Consider the following 13695-nt stretch of genomic DNA (forward strand, 5'->3'; position numbering starts at 1 on the left):
AAATTACAATAATTTATTTCTTTCAGGAAAAAAAAAAAACTAGCCATCAGCCTGCTGTCCGGCTTCATCAGCTCTAGACGCAAACAGGAAACTATGGCAATATTCCATTGAGAGCTGATGGTGGTTTATACCAAGTAGTGTCAGTGCAAATTACCTCAACAGGCATTCAGTTTAAAAGTAGACTTGCAGGATTTCCTGATGGATTGAATCTGGGAAAACTAGAAATAGCAGGTAAGGATAACTTCATAGAGTTTGGTTTAAATTATCGAAGAATAAAACTGTCATTTATTGAGCTGGCCAAGTTGCGGCAGAACCAGGTTTAGGGAGAAAATCAGAGGGTCAATTTTGCAAATAATAACCTTGAGTTACTTATTAGATTTCAAGAAGTGATATCAACTAGGTGGCTCAATGTACAATTCTAGAGTTCTACAGCACAATGAAGGCTGGGGATTAAACACTTGAAAATCGGCAGTATACGCATAGGAGTTAAAGCATGACACCATCTGAGATAAAAAAGAAAATGCATTTAAATAAAGTAAATAAATGCCAGAATCATCCCTTCTGTGCTGTAACTGAGAAATCAGGAAGATGGTGGTGAACGAAGGAACGCAGGAAGCAGCAGCTGTAACAAGGTGAATGGAACTGACAATACTGTGACCTGGAACCCAGGTGACAAACATGTTTCAAGGAGAAGTCAGTGATTACCTGTGTCAAATTCTGTGAAAAGGACTAAAAGTTGAAGAATATGGAGATCAATGTTGTCCTTGGCAACAACAAATTTTGGACAGTAGAAAAGGAGAAGGCAGATTGGGGTGGAATCTTTAAAAACCAAGATGAAAGGATTTGGGTATAATGGGTGCATGGAGTTTTGCTCTGAGGATCAGAGAACGGAGGCAGTATCTTGAGAGATTTGTAGAATGTGGAAAGGTATTTTAAAATAAGAATAATTGTAGCATGTTTGCATATGAAGAATATTATTAATTAGCAAGAGGAGAATTGATGATGCAGAAGAAAGGGAAAAGTTGGGGGAATGATGTTCCTGCATTAGGTGAGAGGTGACAGTGTCTGGCACACAGGTAGAAGGCTTAGCATTTCCTATGAACACACTGTGGCCTCTTAGGGCACCTTCTCCATGGCACCCACAGTGACAGTTTCTCGTATTAAACCAGACCATAAGGTATGGCTGGTTACAAACTCCTCAGTGGCTTTCCATCTCATTCAAAGTAAAAGCCTGAGGTGTTACGGAGGCCTACAAGGAACTATGTAATTTGGCTCCATTACCCCGCTGTCCCCTTCTGCTCTCACTGTCCTTTTGCTGACTACAGCCCAGTCAGACAGAACTCCTTACCCTCCCTCAAACACACCAGACACCTGCACGCCTCTGTACCTGCAAAGTCTGTGCTCTTAACAACTAGGCTATTCTGCAGGGCTTGCCTTCTCTTTTCATTTGTGCCTTTGCTCACATTTCACCTGCTTAATGAAGTCTTTCCTGACCTTGTAACCCTCCACCCTCCACGTGTACTTCTTCTCCTTAGCACTCACCAATACACGACATATTAAGAGTTTTAAATATTTTCTTTGATAATTGTCTTACCCCTTTAGATTTTAAGAGAACACAAATTTTTACCCGTCGTTCACTGCTATATATCCAGCAGCTAAATTACTATCCATCACATATTACATGTTCAGTAAGTTTGCCAGATAAATGAATAAAATGATATTTTAGGGCTTAACCTCAAATTTTTACTACTTTGCATAAAAATCCTAAAACAACAATGTTTAAACTATATGCAATCATGTACACTAGAGGGTATTGTAGTTTTCAGTGAGATTTCTCGTAAGACTAGAAGGCAAAAATAAATACTGGTAACTAGAGCACTGGTGAAAGTTTACAAAATAAATACATTTCCTACTTTGTAATTGGAAGAAACCAGGCCCTCTCGCAAAGGTTTTTGATATGACACCAAGTACAGATAAATGCTACAGGATAATAATAATATAAAAAAGATTCTTTTTCTACTTAATTGTGCGGAGCCTGATATATTTATGGATCTTTAGGTAAACAATAGTTTTTTTTAAAAAAAACATTTCCAAGGCTCTGGTATCTATTGTAAAGAAAAGCAGTGAATCGCAGGAATTCTGTAAACTATTTGACTAAATTTGGCTGCCAATCTCTACCATGTTTTCCAAACATTTGTTCAGAAAGATTCCTCTTAGTCCCTGTTACTAGTATACACAATAGCTGTTATTTGCTGATTATTATGCAGATATTGTCCTCCTTTGATCTTGATATACAATAATTAATCATACAACAGATGTGAGCTGTGTTGTATTCTTTATTATCCCCATTTTTAACAGAAGGGAACTGGGGCTTAGAAAAATCAGATAACTGGCCTGTGATCACATTTCTGATTTGTGTCTAATCTGGGATTCAAACCAAAAAAGCCGACTCCAGAATTCACAACCTGAACCACTTTGCTCAGCTATTGCCTCGGGCTTCCTGTGTCAGCCACACAACCTCAGGAACCCTACAGTCATCGAGCTGGAGACTCGTATTTGTCCATGGAAAGTGTCTTTGTTTCGAAAGAGCTAATAAAGAATTCACATTAAGGCAAAAGACAATTGAAAAGAAATTGCTGGCTTCAAACACGCAGCCAAGAAGATAACACCCGGATTCCAAAAGATTCTGATGCAATCTAAGCTAACTTGATTGATTATATCTATCAGCTTAATTATCTTTTAATATTTATATATTATTTCTTAAATTCTTAAAACTCAACATGAAATTTTAAAGAGAACAGAAAAGAACTTATTATAAAGTACCACTAAGATAAATGTCTGAAAACCTAATTTCTAATTTCATTTCTTTGTCAGTCTAACTGATTGCATTCCTTAACATAGGTGAGCCTATGTTTTTTCACATATAAAATTGGCAGACTAAATCATATTTCTCTATTCCTTTCTTCTCTGTGGATTCTAATATCCTTAAAATAAAGTTTTCTCTTAAATTTATTCTTGCTAATTTGAAAAATGTTCAACAAACATCTCAATTTTTGCAAAGTCTTATTAGACTTATGTCTATTGTATTATTCTTAAGAAAATGGTTCATTATAAAAAATATTTGGTTCCGTAATTTAGTATTTTGTACAACTAAAGAAGTTAACTTATATAAAATATTAGCAAATAATTAAATAATTTTGAGTATTCATTTGCATTATCCATTCTAAGTTATAAATTGGTGTAAGACTACAGATTTAATGCAGAGACTGGATGCTGACTAATCATTTTGATGTAAGCTTACAAAGAATAATTTCAACACTCTCCAAACTGGAATGATTTATTAGCATGTCATGCTATTTATTGTGTGATATGATAAATATAATATGATTCATCATGACATTCTATAAATATTGCAAAGGATTATTAAAGCGATAAAATCCATTGGCAGAAATATAATGAGACCATGTCACATTTGTACGAAAGCTACATGATAAGAGGCTGTTGTAACCTTAGACGGATTTAAAGTGAGAATTCTTAGAACAACAAAGCAAAAGAAAACAATCCTAAATCGTACCTAGGGTTCAATTAAGAGCAGCTGTTGAGAGCAGGGAATAATACAGAAGTACAGAAAGCTTATCATCTGCACTGCCATGGGATGGACAATTTTTCAATACAGGGACTATTCTTTAAATAGTTAATCTAAAATATTTCAGACAAAATTTGGAATAACCACTGCACTGAATCAACATGTCTAAGTAAAACTACAAATGGCAGCATATATGTGAGTGTATATATATATACACATGCTTATATTTAGTTTAAAAATTGGTATGAATGTGAAAACTCATATCAGGCTGTATTTTTAGGCATTTAAAATTTTACTTTGTCAAATAATTTTTATTTCTTCCATAACATTACAAAAATATAACCCTTTGGAGGAAAGGTTATTATAAGGGAAATTTCATTTTCTAAGTAGAGGCTTTTTAGGTTTCTGATGCTTTTACAGACAGAATTTGCCAAAGATTTTGTTTCTTATAGTTCAAAATATGGTTAACTAGTGGCCAACAATCTTTGGCATCGATTTGGAAGTAAGTATTCAACACAACACGATTGTTATGTCTTTACCAATGATTTTTGAATCATATACACAGTGTTTTAAAAGCCGCTTTGCAGTCATCTTCCTTGAGATTGTAAATTGTTCTCGCACATTATTTAAAATATCCTGAGAATAAGCACTAATTACTACTTTACAATTGAGCAAAGAAAAACATATTCTATAATTCTAGGATAAGCAACCACAATGATTGTTGAAAGCACTTTTTTGTGAGGAAATCAAGTTAACTCTGACAACAGAGAGATACGGAGCCTGTGTCTCTCACCACATTAATGAAATCTTTACGGGCTACAAATCTTTCGGTTTCTTACAATAATTTTTATGCTATTATATTTATTAACCACTTTTGCTTCATTTCTTTCTGAAAGTTGTTTCAACTTATCTATTTCCCTATATATGGACAATCTGGAATGCAAATATATATATAATAACAATCTGGAATGCAAATTGATTAATGACTATACATATAATCTTTGTTATACTCCTGTGATAAAGATATACAAGTCAAACACAAACAAACAAAGAAAAAAAACTTACCTTTATTTTATGGCAGCATGGCACATTTGAAATAAAATTGGAAAAGATAGGTATTATTAGGTACATACACCCTTTAAAATATTTAGATCTTTCTCTTTTTTATTTTTAAAATGTTATTTCCAGGAGCATAGATTCAAGCTGCCCTGAATAGACACTTCCTCAAATATCTTAGCTCTATTGTGCTTTTACATTGTATGTATTCTTTCAGGCCCCCAACTTTTATTTTCATTAAAAGAAAATCAGTTTAAAAGACCTGATTCAGATGTACTTATATTTGCTAAAGGAATAAAAGTAATTATTAGAAAATCTTTCTTTCTTTTTAAGGATTGTTAGAGCTAATCATATATTAGCATTCAGATAAATTTCAAATCACCAATAATTTGTCTTTAAATTTGGTCATCAGAGGACCAAACCGTAATTCTCTAATGAGAGTGGAACTACCTAGGAGCTTGGCCCAGAGGACAAGGGTTGTGCTAGTTCCCTGGACTGGTTCACGGCTGAGTCCTCGAATTTGAAGGCAACCATCTATAATGGGAGAGGCCAGAGGATTTGCAGCTGAGCTTCCTCAGCAAAATACTTAACTCCTCATCAGCTGTGTAACCTTCATAATATGTCAGTTTCCTCTTGCTGCATAACAGATTACAACAAAATTAGAAGTGTAACACAACACAAGTGTATTATTTCACATTTTCCATGGGTCAGGAATCTGAGTGTGTGACTCAACTGCATCCTCTGCTCTGGGTCTCACAAGTCTGAAATCAAGGTGTCAACCGGTCTGCAATTCTCACATGAAACTCGGAGGTCTTTTTCCAGTCTCATTCTGATTGATGGCAGAACTCAGCTTCTTGCAGTTAGAGGACTGACGTCCCTGTTTCTCTGCTGGTTGTCAACGAGAGTTGCTTTCAGCTCTTGGAGGCCACCTTCAGATCCAAGCCATATGGCCCTCTCAACACATAGCAGCTTACTTCTCTAAAGCTAGAGGAAACTCTCCAGCCTGCTATAAGGGAGGCTTATGTAACAAGAAATAATCCCAAGAGGATCACTCTTGTGGTATAATTTGCTTAGTTATATTCACACACACCAATTCCACTTAAAGGTAGGGTATTAAACAAAGCACATGTACACAGGAGACAAAACAGATGTACAGAGATTTTACTCTGCCATAAGTCTGCTGAGTGACCTTTGTCAAGTTACATCTCAGTATATGAATAAGCTTAGCACCTATCTCAAAAGTTTGGTAGAAAGAAAAGTTAACACAGGCTGGGTACAGTGGCTTATGCCTGTATTGCCAGCACTTTGGGAGGTCGAAATGGGAGGATAGCTTGAGGCCAGGAGTTCAAGACAAGCCTGGATCGCAGAGTGAGGTCTCATCTCTACAAAAAAAATAATAAAATTGGTCATGTGTGGTGGCAACACCTGCAGTCTCAGCTACCTGGGGGTCTGAGGTGGGAGGATTGCTTGAGCCCAAAGGGAGTCAAGACTGCAGTCAGCCACCGTTGCACCACTGCACTCCAGCCTGGGCAGCAAAGTGAGACTCTGTCTCAAAAAAAAAAAAAAAAAGGCCGGGCGTGGTGGCTCACGCTTGTAATCCCAGCACTTTGGGAGGCTGAGGCGAGTGGATCACGAGGTCAGGAGATCGAGACCACGGTGAAACCCCGTCTCTACTAAAAATACAAAAAAATTAGCCGGGCGTGGTGGTGGCGCCTGTAGTCCCAGCTACTTGGAGGCTGAGGCAGGAGAATGGCGTGAACCCGGGAGGTGGAGTTTGCAGTGAGCCAAGATTGTGCCACTGCACTCCAACCTGGGTGACAGAGTGAGACTCCGCCTCAAAAAAAAAAAAAGGGGGGGAGGAGGGCAGCATAAAAAAATTCTCAGAGCAACGTCTACGGTCTGGACTCAGTGAATGGCAGCTATTTTTAGACTTCGCCCAGTAACTCAAAAGGCCCCATGCCCTCTGCCACATTACATTACGCTCATGATTAACAATGCAAAACTTTTGCATAGCTGCCAAGTATGGTGACTCATTCCCTCTTTAAAGACTATAGTTAGTGTTACCTTGCATAAACATAGGTTAAGTATTTGAGTATCAGTTGTTTAAATGAGCTGATATGTGACAAAATGTAACCAGGCTTTTAGAATGAATGAATCTAATAAGCTTAATCAAGAACTTACAGTAATAGATTTCTTACTTATGAATAGAAAATCACTTAAATGAACTCTGATTGTTAAAAATGACATAGACAAATATTAGTATCAGTAGGCATAATTTTCTCCTATATTAACTCCAACATATATGATTTTAACAATTTTGAAATCTCCCCAAATGTTTTCTGTGATTTCTCACCATTATCTGGGGGAAAACAGAACAAAGCTATGATTTGCTAGGGTCAAGCAACGATTCCGTTCTGACAGCCCTATAGCTAACACTGTTCATGCTTTTTGATCTGCATTTCTTTGAATACTGTGCCTGTGTCTGGGAAAATTTCACCTTATAAATTCTTCTCTAAGATGAAAGCAAAAACCCAATTTCCTTTGCATCTAGAACACAGGCCTATAACCCAAGTAAGAAGAAGAATGCCAGGTAAGACTGAGTATTGACTTCACTTTTTATCAATGAAGGAGGGAGAAACTTGGATTTGAAATTTCGCGTTTTGTGACTGACAAAACCTGGTACAAAGTTTTGCTAATGTCGTAAAACTACAGTGACTCGTACACCTGTAATTGTTTGGGGATCACATTAGTGAAGTAGTCGGACAGCATATAACTCTGCTAGGATTTCTGATTAAAAAAAATATGTTTCAATTGAAATTTGTAAGTTAACTTTTAAAACAAATTATTTTAGACGTGCTGTTTTGATTATCTTATTAATATTTAAATTTTACTGTTGCACCCAAAAATCAGTTATGCCTTTCAAAGATTGTTTTAAGAGTTGGCTCCATCTTTGTGGTGGGCAGAACTAGGCCATATCCCCCAAGAATGTCCGCATTCTAATCTCTGTACACCTGTGGATATGTTAGGTTACATGGCACAGGGAAAGTTAAGATTGCTAGCCAATTTGGCCTCAAAATAGGTAGATTATTTAGAGTCATCCCAGCAAGCCCAGTGACATCAGAATGGTCTTTAAAATGGGAAAGAGAAGCTGAAGAGCGAGAGTCAGAGGGAGATGTGACTATGGAAGAAAGAAACAGAGAGAGCAGTGTTGCTGGCTTTGAGGATGCTGTGGGACAAAAGGAATGCGGGTGGCCCCTGCCGGATAGAAAAAGAAAGGAAATGGACCCTGTAGAACCTCCAGAAAGGAATTCAGTCCTGCTGATACCTCGATTTCAGCCCACTGAGACCCTTGTTGAATTTCTAAGATACATAATTTAAGATAATGGATTTCTGGGGTTTTAGCCACCAAGCCATTAGAGGTAATTTGTTACAGCAGCTGCATAGAACTAACACAATTAAAAAGTGTGACTTTACTTTCTCCAGGAGGGAAATTTCTGGTGCTTCCAGCTGTATATCCAAAAAGTATTTGGTAAACAGGTTCATCTAGATAAAATATGTTTTTTTCACAAATTTCAACAGAACATGTCTCTACTATCAAACAACTCTGTTAATAACTCCTGGTCAAATATAGAAAATACAGGCAAGCAATATTTTATATCTGTGTCCACCTTTAGTTACAGAGTAAACAATGACTACAGGTTCCTTTAAAAGTAAAAAATACATCTTACCAAAAAAAGAAAAAAACAATCTGAATAATGAGACTATACTTAAACACAGAGAGCTCAAACAACTCAGCTGAAATGCGATGTGTTTCCTAATTATTAACTTGGTTGCTGACCATGAGATGCAGGATGCAGGTGTTCAAAGGAAGCATGCACTTTACCTGAATTTATTCAGTAAAACAATTCCAGCTTCTAAAATTGGTTTTAGGAATGATAACGACATTTTTTTTAAACTTTGACATTAAATTAACTTGTTGCTGAGAATTTGCACATGTGAATTCACCTTGACATTGATTTTTCGCAATCTTTATAAAGAAGAATAACATAAATAAACATGGCATTTTCCAGGTGGCTGCAAATCATACCAGGGAAAATAAAATCCTCAAATCGAGTGGAGTTTTGCAATAATCTTGTCCTTGGGGTGAAACTATAGCAAGAACATGCTTCTAGGATTTCTAATGTTGAAACACTGACCGCTGTCCAAGGTGAAAGAACATTAAATCAAATTCCAAGGTGGGAACAGGGATGATCATGAGATGGCGAAGTTTGAGATTTCTTATTCTCTGTTATTTCTCTGCCCATAACAAATCATTTTTCCAAGTTAAGAGTCACAGACAAGATCTATTAATTATCTTTCACACAGCAGTAAGAAGGAGATGTCTATTCCTGACTTGAAAAAATTCAAAAGAGTTGTAACATTGGTGTGACACCTTAAGCAAAAACCTTGGACTAGTTATTTACAGTTGTAAAGGGACCCAAATTAGCCACAGCAGTCAGATTATATTTACACTTCCCATTGTTAGGGATGAAAATCCTCGGTGACAGTCACCAGCAGAAATCGCTGCCAGCCTTCGAAACGACCACCTTCTGTGGAAGCCAATGTTTTCCCAGAAGACAACAGATCCGGGGCCAAAATGTCCTGTGCTGATTAAAATAACTAACCCTAGCATAATTTTATAAACCTCAGAGAGATGCAACAGCAGATGGGTTTTATTATTTACTAAAAGGTAAGATATTTCTCAAGATTATGGTTACAGATATAGTTAATCGTTCCTTCACCACATGGGATTATTAATACAATACCCATATTAGGTTTTATTCTATTTCTGATGTACACAAAAATCAGGTCTCTGTGTGAAAATGCTTTTTAATTTATGTATGAATGAACATTCAGCATAGATGTGATTGCTAATAATTTTCCCACAGGTAGTTTTTGGATTATAAGAGCATGGAAATGATTTATAGTTATAGTCAGTGATGATAATCAAATACTCAAATCACATTTTCTTTTTTTAAAAAAAACATTTTCTAGCCGATTCTGCTGGAAATCACACCAAAATACCTTGATGTGATAATGTCTTAAAAATATATAAAAGAATTTCTCTGGTACCAAAACAGAGATATAGACCAATGGAACAGAACAGAGCCCTCAGAAATAACACCACACATCTACAACCATCTGATCTTTGACAAACCTGACAAAAACAAGAAATGGGGAAAGGATTCCCTATTTAATAAATGGTGCTGGGAAAACTGGCTAGCCATATGGAGAAAGCTGAAACTGGATCCCTTCCTTACACCTTATACAAAAACTAATTCAAGATGGATTAAAGACTTACATGTTAGACCTAAAACCATACAAACCCTAGAAGAAAACCTAGGTAATACCATTCAGGACATAGGCATGGGCAAGGATTTCATGTCTAAAACACCAAAAGCAATGGCAACAAAAGCCAAAATTGACAAATGGGATCTAATTAAACTCAAGAGCTTCTGCACAGCAAAAGAAACCACCATCAGAGTGAACAGGCAACCTACAGAAAGGGAGAAAATTTTCACAACCTACTCATCTGACAAAGGGCTAATATCCAGAATCTACAATGAACTCAAACAAATTTACAAGAAAAAAACAAACAACCCCATCAGAAAGTGGGTGAAGGACATGAAAAGACACTTCTCAAAAGAAGACATTTATGCAGCCAAAAAACACATGAAAAAATGCTCATCATCACTGGCCATCAGAGAAATGCAAATCAAAACCACAGTGAGATACCATCTCACACCAGTTAGAATGGCCATCATTAAAAAGTCAGGAAACAACAGGTGCTGGAGAGGATGTGGATAAATGGATAAATAGGAACACTTTTACACTGTTGGTGGGACTGTAAACTAGTTCAACCATTGTGGAAGTCAGTGTGGCGATTTCTCAGGGATCTAGAACTAGAAATACCATTTGACCCAGCCATCCCATTACTGGGCATATACCCAAAGGATTATAAATCGTTGCTACTATAAAGACACATGCACACATATGTTTACTGAGGCACTATTCACAATAGCAAAGACTTGGAACCAACCCAAATGTCCATCAGTGATAGACTGGATTAAGAAAATGTGGCACATATACACCATGGAATACTATGCAGCCATAAAAAAGGATGAGTTCATGTCCTTTGTAGGGACATGGATGAAGCTGGAAACCATCATTCTCAGTAAACTGTCACAAGGACAAAAACCAAACACCACATGTTCTCACTCATAGGTGGGAATTGAACAATGAGAACACATGGACACAGGAAGGGGAACATCACACTCCGGGGACTGTTGTGGGGTGGGGAGAGGGACAGCATTAGGAGATATACCTAATGTTAAATGACGAGTTAATGGGTGCAGCAAACCAACACGGCACATGGATACATATGTAACAAACCTGCACGTTGTGCACATGGACCCTAAAACCTAAAGTATAATAATAATTAAAAGAAAAAGGCAAAGAAACCATCTTGCAACCAAATAGCAAAAAAAAAAAAAAAGAGTTTCTGCTGTTTCGACATGTGATAGTTCATGTGTAACGTTCATCAACAAGTGGAAATTGTCACTCTACCTATTTAATCAATTAGGTCGCAATGAGTTTTATAATTACCCACTAGGTGCTTCAGGCAAAAGGCAGTATTACATTCATAATATGAACTTATTAGAACTTCTAAATACATTCAGTAGTAATAACTATAGTATCTGTTTTCCTTTTAAAAATATTCTCTACAGAAAACCAAACACCGCGTGTTCTCACTCCTAAGTGGGAGTTGAACAATTAGAACACGTGGACACAGGGAGGGGACATCACACACTGGGGCCTGTCAGGGGTGGGAGTTATGGGAGGGAGAGCATTAGGAGAAATGCCTAATGGAGGTGATGGGTTGATGGGTGCAGCTATCCACCATGGCACGTGTAGACCTACGTAACAAACCTTCACATTCTGCACATGTGTCCCAGAAGTGAATGTATAGTTTAAAAAAGGGGAAAAAAAAAGCTCTTTATAATGATTACAATTCTGAAAGTTACAACACTATCCTCCTAAAATAACATTATTGGATTTCTTTTATCTACCTCACTCAGGTTCCATTTTTAATCATAACCCTTCACAAACACATGGTAAAAGCAGTGATTTACTGTACTGGATTTTTAACTACCTATCTACATTTATGCTTTGCTGTTAAATCTGTCATTCCTGACAAACACAGCTAAACAAAAACATTTGTTTATGGTATGAGATTAGGAACAAAAATCAAGAAAAATGATTTAGAACAGGGAATGATCTTATTTTTCAGACCAAAAAACTAATTGAATTGTTACTTCAACAAGGAAAGATAAAACAAAGGACATTTGGTGAATATTTGCAAAAAGGGAAAAAAAAGCTGGTCTCATTGGTCAGCAGCAGTGATCTACAGCTCTGTATAATACGGTTCCAGCTCTATAAATCTGTTCTACTCCACAATACTTTCCCGAGAAAGTGATATATCTCTAAAAAAGTTCCATCTACGTGTCACCCTGAAAGCTTACTATGCTGAGGATAATTCCAAATGCAGAAGTGTGCAGCACAACCCCTTTTTGTGACCCAAAACTGACTTATTTATCAACCATGAACATGTTTATAAAGGAAATATGGAAATATTCTAGCTTTTTAAGAGAATGCTTGTCTCCTTTAAAGTATTTCGAACCTTCCAAAGCTTCTAAATATTAACATCTCTAAGCATAAGAGCTTTGTTCCTCCTGAGGTACTGAGGATCATTCATACTGAATTACTGAAGTAACAAATGTGTCGTATAAACCCAAGGATGGAGAGTCTAAATGACTTTAAGAAACTCCTTCAATGTCATAGGCACTGCAGGCTGTGAGTGGCACACATTTGAATAAGCCTGCATACGCCTAGTATCAGATTGAAGCACGTATAAATAAAAGGCCCTAGAAGGTGAGAGATGATGGTAACTTAAAATATTACACACAAAGGAACGGAATCCAGATGCTCATGATAAAATATTTTAAGATCTCATTTTGTTTCTAACTGGTCTTTAGAAAATTTGGGGAACTCCAAAATTAAGTAGACAGAATATTTAGGTAAATAACATATTTTAAATACATACACATGCATACACAACATAATTATTTTTTTTTAAAAAAGACCATAATTTTTAGCTGTTTTGTTTTGTTTTAATGAAGGATTGAAACTGCATACTATTAACATATGCCCCAAAATTGCAATTTGCTACATCTGACATTACACTTTCCTCTATTATAGGGTAGACTTTAGCAAATCAATTTGCAGATTATAAAGTGCTACCAATCACCACTTCTGAATTCATAATCTACTGATGTATGTTTAAGATGTGTACCTCCTTAAATTGCCATAAACATCTGCAACCCTCCCATCATAAATGTTCCTCAGAATGTTACAAGACTCAAATTTAAGTCTATGCTAAGTATTCTGAAGGCAATTGCTTCAGTGTAGTGATACATGTAAGATCCTTTTTCTTTTCTTTTTTTTTGGTAACCTCCTCTATAAACAGGCAACAAAACCTCAGTATTTTAAAAGTGAATGGGTTATTTTTTTTCGATTTTATTTTGGAGACCCTTTTAGAACATGTAGTTAAAATTAAATACAACCAACATGATCGTGCCTTTTAAAAAGTCACCATTTTTTAAAGAAAATATCATGTAATTTAAAGGTTTTAAAAGCAGGGTTAGTATTAGAACTATATTATATGGGCCAATGGCTTCTGTTTAAGAATATTTTGTTTCAGTCTGAATACAGTCATCCCTTGGTACCTGTGGGGCGCTTGTTCCAGAACGGACCCTCCTCAGAATCTGCAGATACTCAAGTCCTTTACATAAAATGGTGTAATATGTGTATATAATCTATGCACATCCTCCCGTATACTTTAAATTATCTACAGAGTTGTTATAATACTTAATACAATATGAATGCTATGTAGTTGTTATACTGTATTGTTTTTAATTTGTGTTATTTGTATCTTTTTTTGTTTTTCATTTTTT

Source organism: Symphalangus syndactylus, chromosome 15, assembly GCF_028878055.3.
Source record: "Symphalangus syndactylus isolate Jambi chromosome 15, NHGRI_mSymSyn1-v2.1_pri, whole genome shotgun sequence".
NCBI classification, from domain to species: domain Eukaryota; kingdom Metazoa; phylum Chordata; class Mammalia; order Primates; family Hylobatidae; genus Symphalangus; species Symphalangus syndactylus.